We start from the raw sequence: 14,920 nt of genomic DNA on the forward strand, positions 1-14,920 counted from the left end.
CAAAAAAAAATATTTTGTCGGTATCTCTAATCTTTCGGGTTCCTCTTGTGTTGCCGTGTATATTTAAATAAGCGACTTGACTGTATTTAAAATAATATATTTTATACCATGCACGAAATAAAGCATCAGATAATTATAAGAAAAACATGGACAGAAGTTATTTTTAAATCCAATTTCTATTTAATAAGTCAGGTAGTAACTGAATTGACAGTAAAAATATAATATAAATATATAAAGTAACTGAATTGACCGTGACGTCACTCAATTCGATTTCATATAAATTCTATATTAGCAAGTCGTTCAAATTCGTTTTGACAGTTCTTAAAAATAAGCTGATTTGACTAGGAGGCAAGTAGCCTATATTAGGAATAAAAAAATCATGCTCCCTATCCCTACTCTGGCGAACATTCTTATCAACTATACACATGTGGCCACGGCGTGCATATCATTGTAATACATATTTGCAAGTTTTGTAACTATAAGAGCCACAGTCTTTTAGTCATGCTCATAATCTCTTTGAAAAGTTGCCTGTACTAATAGGAAACTTGACTGTACTTAAAATAAAAAATTTATACCATGCACGAAATAAAGCATCAGATAATTATAAGAATAATTTTTAAGAAAAAAAACCGCCTTCCTTTGGGGTTCTGGTGATAAATACTTTCAAATGTTGGATTATGTTATCAATTCGTCTGAATATTTTTTAATGTTTGTTATTCGATATCTCCGTCATTTCTGAACCAATTTTGAAATTTGGATGATTCTGAAGTACCTACAGATGAGAATGATTATCAGAACGGAACTCTAACCAGGGGCGGCTCACTCTTCATCAGCAGTTCCACTGCACCAAATGTCACTGTTCTGGACGTAAGTGCATGCTGTTCTTATAAAAATACCAAAGTCACTATAAGTGTGCCGTTCAGATTTGAGGAGTTCCGTTCTGATCATCATCAGCAGTTCCACTGCACCAAATGTCACTGTTCTGGACGTAAGTGCATGCTGTTCTTATAAAAATACAAAAGTCACTATAAGTGTGCCGTTCAGATTTGAGGAGTTCCATTCTGACATTTCTGACCATCATCAGGAGTTCCACTGCACCAAATGTCACTGTTCCGTACGTAAATGCATGCTGTTCCTTTAAAAACACAAAAATCACCATATGTATGCCTTTCAGATTTGAGGAGTTCCCTACCTCCGTGAAGTTGACCGCCCCATATCGAGTGCCCGCAAATTACATATCTATATCGTTAGTTCATCGTTAGTTCACGTTAGTTCAGTATGTGAAATCGTTAGGATCCGATAACAACATCACTTTTTTTAAAAAACAAAATGGAGGGGGCCAACTTCACGCTACCGCCCCAAAACTGATTTTACGGTTTTTGTCAATTGGAATCGAAAGATAATCGTTAATAGACGTTAGTTCAGTATATAAAATCGTTAGGATCCGATTAGAAGTTTTTTTTTTTTTTAAATGAAGTGGGGCGGCCAACTTCACGCTACCGCCCCAAACTCGATTTTACGATTTCTGTCAATTGAATTCGAAAGATAATCGTTAGTAGACGTTAGTTCAGTATATAAAATCGTTAGGATCCGATTAGAAGTATTTTTTTTTTTAAATGAAGTGGGGCGGCCAACTTCACGCTACCGCCCCAAACTCGATTTTACGATTTCTGTCAATTGAATTCGAAAGATAATCGTTAGTAGACGTTAGTTCAGTATATAAAATCGTTAGGATCCGATTAGAAGTATTTTTTTTTATGAAGTGGGGCGGCCAACTTCAGGCTACACCGCCCCAAACTCGATTTTACTATTTCTGTCAATTAGAATCGAAAGATGATCGTTAGTAGACGTTAGTTCAGTATATAAAATCGTTAGGATCCGATTAGAAGTATTTTTTTTATGAAGTGGGGCGGCCAACTTCAGGCTACACCGCCCCAAACTCGATTTTACTATTTCTGTCAATTAGAATCGAAAGATGATCGTTAGTTGACGTTAGTTCAGTATATAAAATCGTTAGGATCCTAAGTGCAACACCACTACGCATTATTCATTTTAATATTATTCATTTTAAACCCAAAACATAGGTTGCAGCAGTAAACTGTTTTTATGGCTTCTATCGTGCAAAATAGATATGGATTCGTTAGTTCATCGTTAGTTCACGACGTTTAGTATGTGAAATCATTACGATACAATAAAAACATAAATTTTTCACTCATAGAAGATTCGCCATAAAAAAATAAAACTTAAAAATTTTAAAAACTCAACTTATGGTCCTATGTCGAAGGCCGAAAAATTACTTAGGATCGGATCCTTACGATGCCACTTTGTGAATACGTTCAAAAGACGTTGCTCAATCAAGATACACAGGTCACTTGCGGGCACTCGTAGAAGATTCGCCATAAAAGCATAAAACTTGAAAATTTTGAAAACTCAAGTTATGGTCCTATGTCGAAGGCCGAAAAAAATACTTGGGATCGGATCCTTACGATGCCACTTTGTGAGTACGTTCAAAAGACATTGCTCAATCATAATACATAGGTCATTGGCGGGCACTCGTAGAAGATTCACCATAAAAAAATAAAACTTAAAAAATTTAAGAACTCAACTTATGGTCCTATGTCGAAGGCCGAAAAAAATACTTGGGATCGGATCCTTACGATGCCACTTTGTGAATACCTTCAGAAGACGTTGCTCAATCATAATACACATGTCGTTTGCGGGCACTCGCTGAAGATTCGCCATAAAAAATAAAACTTAAAAAATTGAAAAACTCAACTTATGGTCCTATGTCGAAGGCCGAAAAAAATTCTTGGGATCGGATCCTTACGATCTCACTTTGTGAATACCTTCAGAAGACGTTGCTGAATCAAGATACATAGGTCATTTGCGGGCACTCGCAGAAGATTCACCATAAAATAATAAAACTTGAAATTTTTAAAAACTCAACTTATGGTCCTATGTCGAAGGCCGAAAAAAATACTTGGGATCGGATCCTTACGCTGCCACTTTGTGATTACCTTCAGAAGATATTGCTTAATCATAATACCTAGGTTATTTGCGGGCACTCGTAGTAGATTAGCCATAAAAATATACAACTTGAAAATTTTAAAAACTCAACTTATGGTCCTATGTCGAAGGCCGAAAAAAATACTTGGGATCGGATCCTTACGATACCACTTTGTGAATACCTTCAGAAGACGTTGCTGAATCAAGATACATAGGTCATTTGCGGGCACTCGCAGAAGATTCACCATAAAATAATAAAACATGAAATTTTTAAAAACTCAACTTATGGTCCTATGTCGAAGGCCGAAAGAAATACTTGGGATCGGATCCTTACGATGCCACTTTGTGAATACCTTCAGAAGACGTTGTTCAATCAAGATACTCAGGTCATTTGCGGGCACTCGTAGTAGATTCGCCATAAAAAAATACAACTTGAAAATTTTAAAAACTCAACTTATGGTCCTATGTCGAAGGCCGAAAAAAATACTTGGGATCGGATCCTTACGATGCCACTTTGTGAATACCTTCAGAAGACGTTGCTCAATCAAGATACTCAGGTCATTTGCGGGCACTCGGAGTAGATTCGCCATAAAAAAATACAACTTGAAAATTTTAAAAACTCAAATTATGGTCCTTTGTCGAAGGCCGAAAAAAATACTTGGGATCGGATCCTTACGATCCCACTTTGTGAATACCTTCAGAAGACGTTGCTCAATCAAGATACTCAGGTCATTTGCGGGCACTCGCAGAAGATTCACCACAAAATAATAAAACTTGAAATTTTTAAAAACTCAACTTATGGTCCTATGTCGAAGGCAGAAAAAAATACTTGGGATCGGATCCTTACGATGCCACTTTGTGAATACCTTCAGAAGACGTTGCTGAATCAAGATACTCAGGTCATTTGCGGGCACTCGTAGTAGATTCGCCATAAAAAAATACAACTTGAAAATTTTAAAAACTCAACTTATGGTCCTATGTCGAAGGCCGAAAAAAATACTTAGGATCGGATCCTTACGATCCCACTTTGTGAATACCTTCAAAACACGTTGCTGAATTGAGATACATAGGTCATTTGCGGGCACTCGCAGAAGATTCACCATAAAATAATAAAACTTGAAATTTTAAAAACTCAACTTATGGTCCTTTGTCGAAGGCCGAAAAAAATACTTGGGATCGGATCCTTACGATCCCACTTTGTGAATACCTTCAGAAGACGTTGCTCAATCAAGATACTCAGGTCATTTGCGGGCACTCGCAGAAGATTCACCATAAAATAATAAAACTTGAAATTTTTAAAAACTCAACTTATGGTCCTATGTCGAAGGCCGAAAAAAATACTTGGGATCGGATCCTTACGATGCCACTTTGTGAATACCTTCAGAAGACGTTGCTCAATCAAGATACTCAGGTCATTTGCGGGCACTCGTAGTAGATTCGCCATAAAAAAATACAACTTGAAAATTTTAAAAACTGAACTTATGGTCCTATGTCAAAGGCCGAAAAAAATACTTGGGATCGGATCCTTACGATCCCACTTTGTGAATACCTTCAAAAGACGTTGCTCAATCAAGATACTCAGGTCATTTGCGGGCACTCGTAGTAGATTCGCCATAAAAAAATAAAATTTAAAAAATTGAAAAACTCAACTTATGGTCCTATGTCGAAGGCCGAAAAAAATACTTGGGATCGGATCCTTACGATGCCACTTTGTGAATACCTTCAGAAGACGTTGCTCAATCAAGATACTCAGGTCATTTGCGGGCACTCGTAGTAGATTCGCCATAAAAAAATACAACTTGAAAATTTTAAAAACTCAACTTATGGTCCTATGTCGAAGGCCGAAAAAAATACTTGGGATCGGATCCTTACGATACCACTTTGTGAATACCTTCAGAAGACGTTGCTGAATCAAGATACATAGGTCATTTGCGGGCACTCGCAGAAGATTCACCATAAAATAATAAAACATGAAATTTTTAAAAACTCAACTTATGGTCCTATGTCGAAGGCCGAAAAAAATACTTGGGATAGGATCCTTACGATGCCACTTTGTGAATACCTTCAGAAGACGTTGTTCAATCAAGATACTCAGGTCATTTGCGGGCACTCGTAGTAGATTCGCCATAAAAAAATACAACTTGAAAATTTAAAAAACTCAACTTATGGTCCTATGTCGAAGGCCGAAAAAAATACTTGGGATCGGATCCTTACGATGCCACTTTGAGAATACCTTCAGAAGACGTTGCTCAATCATAATACACATGTCGTTTGCGGGCACTCGCTGAAGATTCGCCATAAAAAAATAAAACTTAAAAAATTGAAAAACTCAACTTATGGTCCTATGTCGAAGGCCGAAACAAAATACTTGGGATCGGATCCTTACGATGCCACTTTGTGAATACCTTCAGAAGACGTTGCTGAATCAAGATACTCAGGTCGTTTGCGGGCACTCGTAGTAGTTTCGCCATAAAAAAATACAACTTGAAAATTTTAAAAACTCAACTTATGGTCCTATGTCGAAGGCCGAAAAAAATACTTAGGATCGGATCCTTACGATCCCACTTTGTGAATACCTTCAAAAGACGTTGCTCAATCATAATACACATGTCGTTTGCGGGCACTCGCTGAAGATTCGCCATAAAAAAATAAAACTTAAAAAATTGAAAAACTCAACTTATGGTCCTATGTCGAAGGCCGAAACAAAATACTTGGGATCGGATCTTTACGATGCCACTTTGTGAATACCTTCAGAAGACGTTGCTCAATCAAGATACTCAGGTCATTTGCGGGCACTCGTAGTAGATTCGCCGTAAAAAAATACAACTTGAAAATTTTAAAAACTCAACTTATGGTCCTATGTCGAAGGCCGAAAAAAATACTTGGGATCGGATCCTTACGATCCCACTTTGTGAATACCTTCAAAAGAGGTTGCTGAATCAAGATACATAGGTCATTTGCGGGCACTCGCAGAAGATTTACCATAAAATAATAAAACTTGAAATTTTGAAAAACTCAATTTATGGTCCTATGTCGAAGGCCGAAAAAAATACTTGGGATCGGATCCTTACGATGCCACTTTGTGAATACCTTCAGAAGACGTTGCTCAATCCAGATACTCAGGTCATTTGAGGGCACTCGTAGTAGCTTCGCCATAAAAAAATACAACTTGAAAATTTTAAAAACTCAACTTATGGTCCTATGTCGAAGGCCGAAAAAAATACTTGGGATCGGATCCTTACGATCCCACTTTGTGAATACCTTCAAAAGACGTTGTTGAATCTAGATACATAGGTCATTTGCGGGCACTCGCAGAAGATTCACCATAAAATAATAAAACTTGAAATTTTAAAAACTCAACTTATGGTCCTATGTCGAAGGCCGAAAAAAATACTTGGGATCGGATCCTTACGATCCAACTTTGTGAATACCTTCAGAAAACGTTGCTGAATCAAGATACATAGGTCAATTGCGGGCACTCGCAGAAGATTCACCATAAAATAATAAAACATGAAATTTTTAAAAACTCAACTTATGGTCCTATGTCGAAGGCCGAAAAAAATACTTGGGATCGGATCCGTACGATGCCACTTTGTGAATACCTTCAGAAGACGTTGTTCAATCAAGATACTCAGGTCATTTGCGGGCACTCGTAGTAGATTCGCCATAAAAAAATACAACTTGAAAATTGCCCGCAAATGACCTATGTATCTTGATTCAGCAACGTCTTCTGAAGGTATTCACAAAGTGGGATCGTAAGGATCCGATCCCTTGTATTTTTTTCGGCCTTCGACATAGGACCATAAGTTGAGTTTTTAAAATTTTCAAGTTGTATTTTTTTATGGCGAATCTACTACGAGTGCCCGCAAATGACCTGTGTATCTTGATTGAGCAACGTCTTCTGAAGGTATTCACAAAGTGGCATCGTAAGGATCCGATCCCAAGTATTTTTTTCGGCCTTCGACATAGGACCATAAGTTGAGTTTTTAAAATTTTCAAGTTGTATTTTTTTATGGCGAATCTACTACGAGTGCCCGCAAATGACCTAAGTATCTTGATTCAGCAACGTCTTCTGAAGGTATTCACAAAGTGGCATCGTAAGGATCCGATCCCAAGTATTTTTTTCGGCCTTCGACATAGGACCATAAGTTGAGTTTTTAAAAATTTCAAGTTTTATTATTTTGTGGTGAATCTTCTGCGAATGCCCGCAAATGACCGGAGTATCTTGATTGAGCAACGTCTTCTGAAGGTATTCACAAAGTGGGATCGTAAGGATCCGATCCCAAGTATTTTTTTCGGCCTTCGACAAAGGACCATAATTTGAGTTTTTAAAATTTTCAAGTTGTATTTTTTTATGGCGAATCTACTACGAGTGCCCGCAAATGACCTGAGTATCTTGATTGAGCAACGTCTTCTGAAGGTATTCACAAAGTGGCATCGTAAGGATCCGATCCCAAGTATTTTTTTCGGCCTTCGACATAGGACCATAAGTTGAGTTTTTAAAAATTTCAAGTTTTATTATTTTATGGTGAATCTTCTGCGAGTGCCCGCAAATGACCTGAGTATCTTGATTGAGCAACGTCTTCTGAAGGTATTCACAAAGTGGGATCGTAAGGATCCGATCCCAAGTATTTTTTTCGGCCTTCGACATAGGACCATAATTTGAGTTTTTAAAATTTTCAAGTTGTATTTTTTTATGGCGAATCTACTACGAGTGCCCGCAAATGACCTGAGTATCTTGATTGAGCAACGTCTTCTGAAGGTATTCACAAAGTGGCATCGTAAGGATCCGATCCCAAGTATTTTTTTCGGCCTTCGACATAGGACCATAAGTTGAGTTTTTCAATTTTTTAAATTTTATTTTTTTATGGCGAATCTACTACGAGTGCCCGCAAATGACCTGAGTATCTTGATTGAGCAACGTCTTTTGAAGGTATTCACAAAGTGGGATCGTAAGGATCCGATCCCAAGTATTTTTTTCGGCCTTTGACATAGGACCATAAGTTCAGTTTTTAAAATTTTCAAGTTGTATTTTTTTATGGCGAATCTACTACGAGTGCCCGCAAATGACCTGAGTATCTTGATTGAGCAACGTCTTCTGAAGGTATTCACAAAGTGGCATCGTAAGGATCCGATCCCAAGTATTTTTTTCGGCCTTCGACATAGGACCATAAGTTGAGTTTTTAAAAATTTCAAGTTTTATTATTTTATGGTGAATCTTCTGCGAGTGCCCGCAAATGACCTGAGTATCTTGATTGAGCAACGTCTTCTGAAGGTATTCACAAAGTGGGATCGTAAGGATCCGATCCCAAGTATTTTTTTCGGCCTTCGACAAAGGACCATAAGTTGAGTTTTTAAAATTTCAAGTTTTATTATTTTATGGTGAATCTTCTGCGAGTGCCCGCAAATGACCTACGTATCTCAATTCAGCAACGTGTTTTGAAGGTATTCACAAAGTGGGATCGTAAGGATCCGATCCTAAGTATTTTTTTCGGCCTTCGACATAGGACCATAAGTTGAGTTTTTAAAATTTTCAAGTTGTATTTTTTTATGGCGAATCTACTACGAGTGCCCGCAAATGACCTGAGTATCTTGATTCAGCAACGTCTTCTGAAGGTATTCACAAAGTGGCATCGTAAGGATCCGATCCCAAGTATTTTTTTCTGCCTTCGACATAGGACCATAAGTTGAGTTTTTAAAAATTTCAAGTTTTATTATTTTGTGGTGAATCTTCTGCGAGTGCCCGCAAATGACCTGAGTATCTTGATTGAGCAACGTCTTCTGAAGGTATTCACAAAGTGGGATCGTAAGGATCCGATCCCAAGTATTTTTTTCGGCCTTCGACAAAGGACCATAATTTGAGTTTTTAAAATTTTCAAGTTGTATTTTTTTATGGCGAATCTACTCCGAGTGCCCGCAAATGACCTGAGTATCTTGATTGAGCAACGTCTTCTGAAGGTATTCACAAAGTGGCATCGTAAGAATCCGATCCCAAGTATTTTTTTCGGCCTTCGACAAAGGACCATAAGTTGAGTTTTTAAAATTTCAAGTTTTATTATTTTATGGTGAATCTTCTGCGAGTGCCCGCAAATGACCTATGTATCTCGATTCAGCAACGTCTTTTGAAGGTATTCACAAAGTGGGATCGTAAGGATCCGATCCTAAGTATTTTTTTCGGCCTTCGACATAGGACCATAAGTTGAGTTTTTAAAATTTTCAAGTTGTATTTTTTTATGGCGAATCTACTACGAGTGCCCGCAAATGACCTGAGTATCTTGATTCAGCAACGTCTTCTGAAGGTATTCACAAAGTGGCATCGTAAGGATCCGATCCCAAGTATTTTTTTCGGCCTTCGACATAGGACCATAAGTTGAGTTTTTAAAAATTTCAAGTTTTATTATTTTGTGGTGAATCTTCTGCGAGTGCCCGCAAATGACCTGAGTATCTTGATTGAGCAACGTCTTCTGAAGGTATTCACAAAGTGGGATCGTAAGGATCCGATCCCAAGTATTTTTTTCGGCCTTCGACAAAGGACCATAATTTGAGTTTTTAAAATTTTCAAGTTGTATTTTTTATGGCGAATCTACTACGAGTGCCCGCAAATGACCTGAGTATCTTGATTGAGCAACGTCTTCTGAAGGTATTCACAAAGTGGCATCGTAAGGATCCGATCCTAAGTATTTTTTTCGGCCTTCGACATAGGACCATAAGTTGAGTTTATAAAAATTTCAAGTTTTATTATTTTATGGTGAATCTTCTGCGAGTGCCCGCAAATGACCTGAGTATCTTGATTGAGCAACGTCTTCTGAAGGTATTCACAAAGTGGGATCGTAAGGATCCGATCCCAAGTATTTTTTTCGGCCTTCGACATAGGACCATAATTTGAGTTTTTAAAATTTTCAAGTTGTATTTTTTTATGGCGAATCTACTACGAGTGCCCGCAAATGACCTATGTATCTCGATTCAGCAACGTCTTTTGAAGGTATTCACAAAGTGGCATCGTAAGGATCCGATCCCAAGTATTTTGTTTCGGCCTTCGACATAGGACCATAAGTTAAGTTTTTAAAAATTTCAAGTTTTATTATTTTATGGTGAATCTTCTGCGAGTGCCCGCAAATGACCTATGTATCTTGATTCAGCAACGTCTTCTGAAGGTATTCACAAAGTGGGATCGTAAGGATCCGATCCCTAGTATTTTTTTCGGCCTTCGACATAGGACCATAAGTTGAGTTTTTAAAATTTTCAAGTTGTATTTTTTTATGGCGAATCTACTACGAATGCCCGCAAATGACCTGTGTATCTTGATTGAGCAACGTCTTCTGAAGGTATTCACAAAGTGGCATCGTAAGGATCCGATCCCAAGTATTTTTTTCGGCCTTCGACATAGGACCATAAGTTGAGTTTTTCAATTTTTTAAGTTTTATATTTTTATGGCGAATCTTCAGCGAGTGCCCGCAAACGACATGTGTATTATGATTGAGCAACGTCTTCTGAAGGTATTCACAAAGTGGCATCGTAAGGATCCGATCCCAAGTATTTTTTTCGGCCTTCGACATAGGACCATAAGTTGAGTTTTTAAAAATTTCATGTTTTATTATTTTATGGTGAATCTTCTGCGAGTGCCCGCAAATGACCTATGTATCTTGATTCAGCAACGTCTTCTGAAGGTATTCACAAAGTGGTATCGTAAGGATCCGATCCCAAGTATTTTTTTCGGCCTTCGACATAGGACCATAAGTTGAGTTTTTAAAATTTTCAAGTTGTATATTTTTATGGCGAATCTACTACGAGTGCCCGCAAATAACCTAGGTATTATGATTAAGCAATATCTTCTGAAGGTAATCACAAAGTGGTAGCGTAAGGATCCGATCCCAAGTATTTTTTTCGGCCTTCGACATAGGACCATAAGTTGAGTTTTTAAAAATTTCAAGTTTTATTATTTTATGGTGAATCTTCTGCGAGTGCCCGCAAATGACCTATGTATCTTGATTCAGCAACGTCTTCTGAAGGTATTTACAAATTGAGATCGTAAGGATCCGATCCCAAGTATTTTTTTCGGCCTTCGACATAGGACCATAAGTTGAGTTTTTAAAATTTTCAAGTTGTATTTTTTTATGGCGAATCTACTACGAGTGCCCGCAAATGACCTGAGTATCTTGATTGAGCAACGTCTTCTGAAGGTATTCACAAAGTGGCATCGTAAGGATCCGATCCCAAGTATTTTTTTCGGCCTTCGACATAGGACCATAAGTTGAGTTTTTCAATTTTTTAAATTTTATTTTTTTATGGCGAATCTACTACGAGTGCCCGCAAATGACCTGAGTATCTTGATTGAGCAACGTCTTTTGAAGGTATTCACAAAGTGGCATCGTAAGGATCCGATCCCAAGTATTTTTTTCGGCCTTCGACATAGGACCATAAGTTCAGTTTTTAAAATTTTCAAGTTGTATTTTTTTATGGCGAATCTACTACGAGTGCCCGCAAATGACCTGAGTATCTTGATTGAGCAACGTCTTCTGAAGGTATTCACAAAGTGGCATCGTAAGGATCCGATCCCAAGTATTTTTTTCGGCCTTCGACATAGGACCATAAGTTGAGTTTTTAAAAATTTCAAGTTTTATTATTTTATGGTGAATCTTCTGCGAGTGCCCGCAAATGACCTGAGTATCTTGATTGAGCAACGTCTTCTGAAGGTATTCACAAAGTGGGATCGTAAGGATCCGATCCCAAGTATTTTTTCGGCCTTCGACAAAGGACCATAAGTTGAGTTTTTAAAATTTCAAGTTTTATTATTTTTTGGTGAATCTTCTGCGAGTGCCCGCAAATGACCTATGTATCTCGATTCAGCAACGTCTTTTGAAGGTATTCACAAAGTGGGATCGTAAGGATCCGATCCTAAGTATTTTTTCGGCCTTCGACATAGGACCATAAGTTGAGTTTTTAAAATTTTCAAGTTGTATTTTTTTATGGCGAATCTACTACGAGTGCCCGCAAATGACCTGAGTATCTTGATTCAGCAACGTCTTCTGAAGGTATTCACAAAGTGGCATCGTAAGGATCCGATCCCAAGTATTTTTTTCGGCCTTCGACATAGGACCATAAGTTGAGTTTTTAAAAATTTCAAGTTTTATTATTTTGTGGTGAATCTTCTGCGAGTGCCCGCAAATGACCTGAGTATCTTGATTGAGCAACGTCTTCTGAAGGTATCCACAAAGTGGGATCGTAAGGATCCGATCCCAAGTATTTTTTTCGGCCTTCGACAAAGGACCATAATTTGAGTTTTTAAAATTTTCAAGTTGTATTTTTTTATGGTGAATCTACTACGAGTGCCCGCAAATGACCTGAGTATCTTGATTGAGCAACGTCTTCTGAAGGTTTTCACAAAGTGGCATCGTAAGGATCCCATCCCAAGTATTTTTTTCGGCCTTCGACATAGGACCATAAGTTGAGTTTTTAAAAATTTCAAGTTTTATTATTTTATGGTGAATCTTCTGCGAGTGCCCGCAAATGACCTGAGTATCTTGATTGAGCAACGTCTTCTGAAGGTATTCACAAAGTGGGATCGTAAGGATCCGATCCCAAGTATTTTTTTCGGCCTTCGACATAGGACCATAATTTGAGTTTTTAAAATTTTCAAGTTGTATTTTTTTATGGCGAATCTACTACGAGTGCCCGCAAATGACCTGTGTATCTTGATTGAGCAACGTCTTCTGAAGGTATTCACAAAGTGGCATCGTAAGGATCCGATCCCAAGTATTTTTTTCGGCCTTCGACATAGGACCATAAGTTGAGTTTTTCAATTTTTTAAGTTTTATTTTTTTATGGCGAATCTTCAGCGAGTGCCCGCAAACGACATGTGTATTATGATTGAGCAACGTCTTCTGAAGGTATTCACAAAGTGGCATCGTAAGGATCCGATCCCAAGTATATTTTTCGGCCTTCGACATAGGACCATAAGTTGAGTTTTTAAAAATTTCATGTTTTATTATTTTATGGTGAATCTTCTGCGAGTGCCCGCAAATGACCTATGTATCTTGATTCAGCAACGTCTTCTGAAGGTATTCACAAAGTGGTATCGTAAGGATCCGATCCCAAGTATTTTTTTCGGCCTTCGACATAGGACCATAAGTTGAGTTTTTAAAATTTTCAAGTTGTATATTTTTATGGCGAATCTACTACGAGTGCCCGCAAATAACCTAGGTATTATGATTAAGCAATATCTTCTGAAGGTAATCACAAAGTGGCAGCGTAAGGATCCGATCCCAAGTATTTTTTTCGGCCTTCGACATAGGACCATAAGTTGAGTTTTTAAAAATTTCAAGTTTTATTATTTTATGGTGAATCTTCTGCGAGTGCCTGCAAATGACCTATGTATCTTGATTCAGCAACGTCTTCTGAAGGTATTCACAAAGTGAGATCGTAAGGATCCGATCCCAAGTATTTTTTTCGGCCTTCGACATAGGACCATAAGTTGAGTTTTTCAATTTTTTAATTTTTATTTTTTATGGCGAATCTTCAGCGAGTGCCCGCAAACGACATGTGTATTATGATTGAGCAACGTCTTCTGAAGGTGTTCACAAAGTGGCATCGTAAGGATCCGATCCCAAGTATTTTTTTCGGCCTTCGACATAGGACCATAAGTTGAGTTCTTAAATTTTTTTAGTTTTATTTTTTTATGGTGAATCTTCTACGAGTGCCCGCCAATGACCTATGTATTATGATTGAGCAATGTCTTTTGAACGTACTCACAAAGTGGCATCGTAAGGATCCGATCCCAAGTATTTTTTTCGGCCTTCGACATAGGACCATAACTTGAGTTTTCAAAATTTTCAAGTTTTATGCTTTTATGGCGAATCTTCTACGAGTGCCCGCAAGTGACCTGTGTATCTTGATTGAGCAACGTCTTTTGAACGTATTCACAAAGTGGCATCGTAAGGATCCGATCCTAAGTAATTTTTCGGCCTTCGACATAGGACCATAAGTTGAGTTTTTAAAATTTTTAAGTTTTATTTTTTTATGGCGAATCTTCTATGAGTGAAAAATTTATGTTTTTATTGTATCGTAATGATTTCACATACTAAACGTCGTGAACTAACGATGAACTAACGAATCCATATCGATTTTGCACGATAGAAGCCATAAAAACAGTTTACTGCTGCAACCTATGTTTTGGGTTTAAAATGAATAATATTAAAATGAATAATGCGTAGTGGTGTTGCACTTAGGATCCTAACGATTTTATATACTGAACTAACGTCAACTAACGATCATCTTTCGATTCTAATTGACAGAAATAGTAAAATCGAGTTTGGGGCGGTGTAGCCTGAAGTTGGCCGCCCCACTTCATAAAAAAAAAAAATACTTCTAATCGGATCCTAACGATTTTATATACTGAACTAACGTCTACTAACGATCATCTTTCGATTCTAATTGACAGAAATAGTAAAATCGAGTTTGGGGCGGTGTAGCCTGAAGTTGGCCGCCCCACTTCATAAAAAAAAAAATACTTCTAATCGGATCCTAACGATTTTATATACTGAACTAACGTCTACTAACGATTATCTTTCGAATTCAATTGACAGAAATCGTAAAATCGAGTTTGGGGCGGTAGCGTGAAGTTGGCCGCCCCACTTCATTTAAAAAAAAAAAATACTTCTAATCGGATCCTAACGATTTTATATACTGAACTAACGTCTACTAACGATTATCTTTCGAATTCAATTGACAGAAATCGTAAAATCGAGTTTGGGGCGGTAGCGTGAAGTTGGCCGCCCCACTTCATTTAAAAAAAAAACTTCTAATCGGATCCTAACGATTTTATATACTGAACTAACGTCTATTAACGATTATCTTTCGATTCCAATTGACAAAAACCGTAAAATCAGTTTTGGGGCGGTAGCGTGAAGTTGGCTCC

At 37.6% G+C, this 14,920-nt stretch overlaps 1 protein-coding gene across 1 annotated transcript in view; it reads right to left on the bottom strand.

The window, feature by feature from the left end:
• LOC125241976 (ATP-binding cassette subfamily C member 4-like) overlaps positions 1–14,920 on the bottom strand; it is a 79,170-nt gene that overhangs the window by 51,110 nt on the left and 13,140 nt on the right. The window lies entirely within an intron of this gene.

Source organism: Leguminivora glycinivorella, chromosome Z (genome assembly GCF_023078275.1).
Source record: "Leguminivora glycinivorella isolate SPB_JAAS2020 chromosome Z, LegGlyc_1.1, whole genome shotgun sequence".
In the NCBI taxonomy this organism is placed as follows: domain Eukaryota; kingdom Metazoa; phylum Arthropoda; class Insecta; order Lepidoptera; family Tortricidae; genus Leguminivora; species Leguminivora glycinivorella.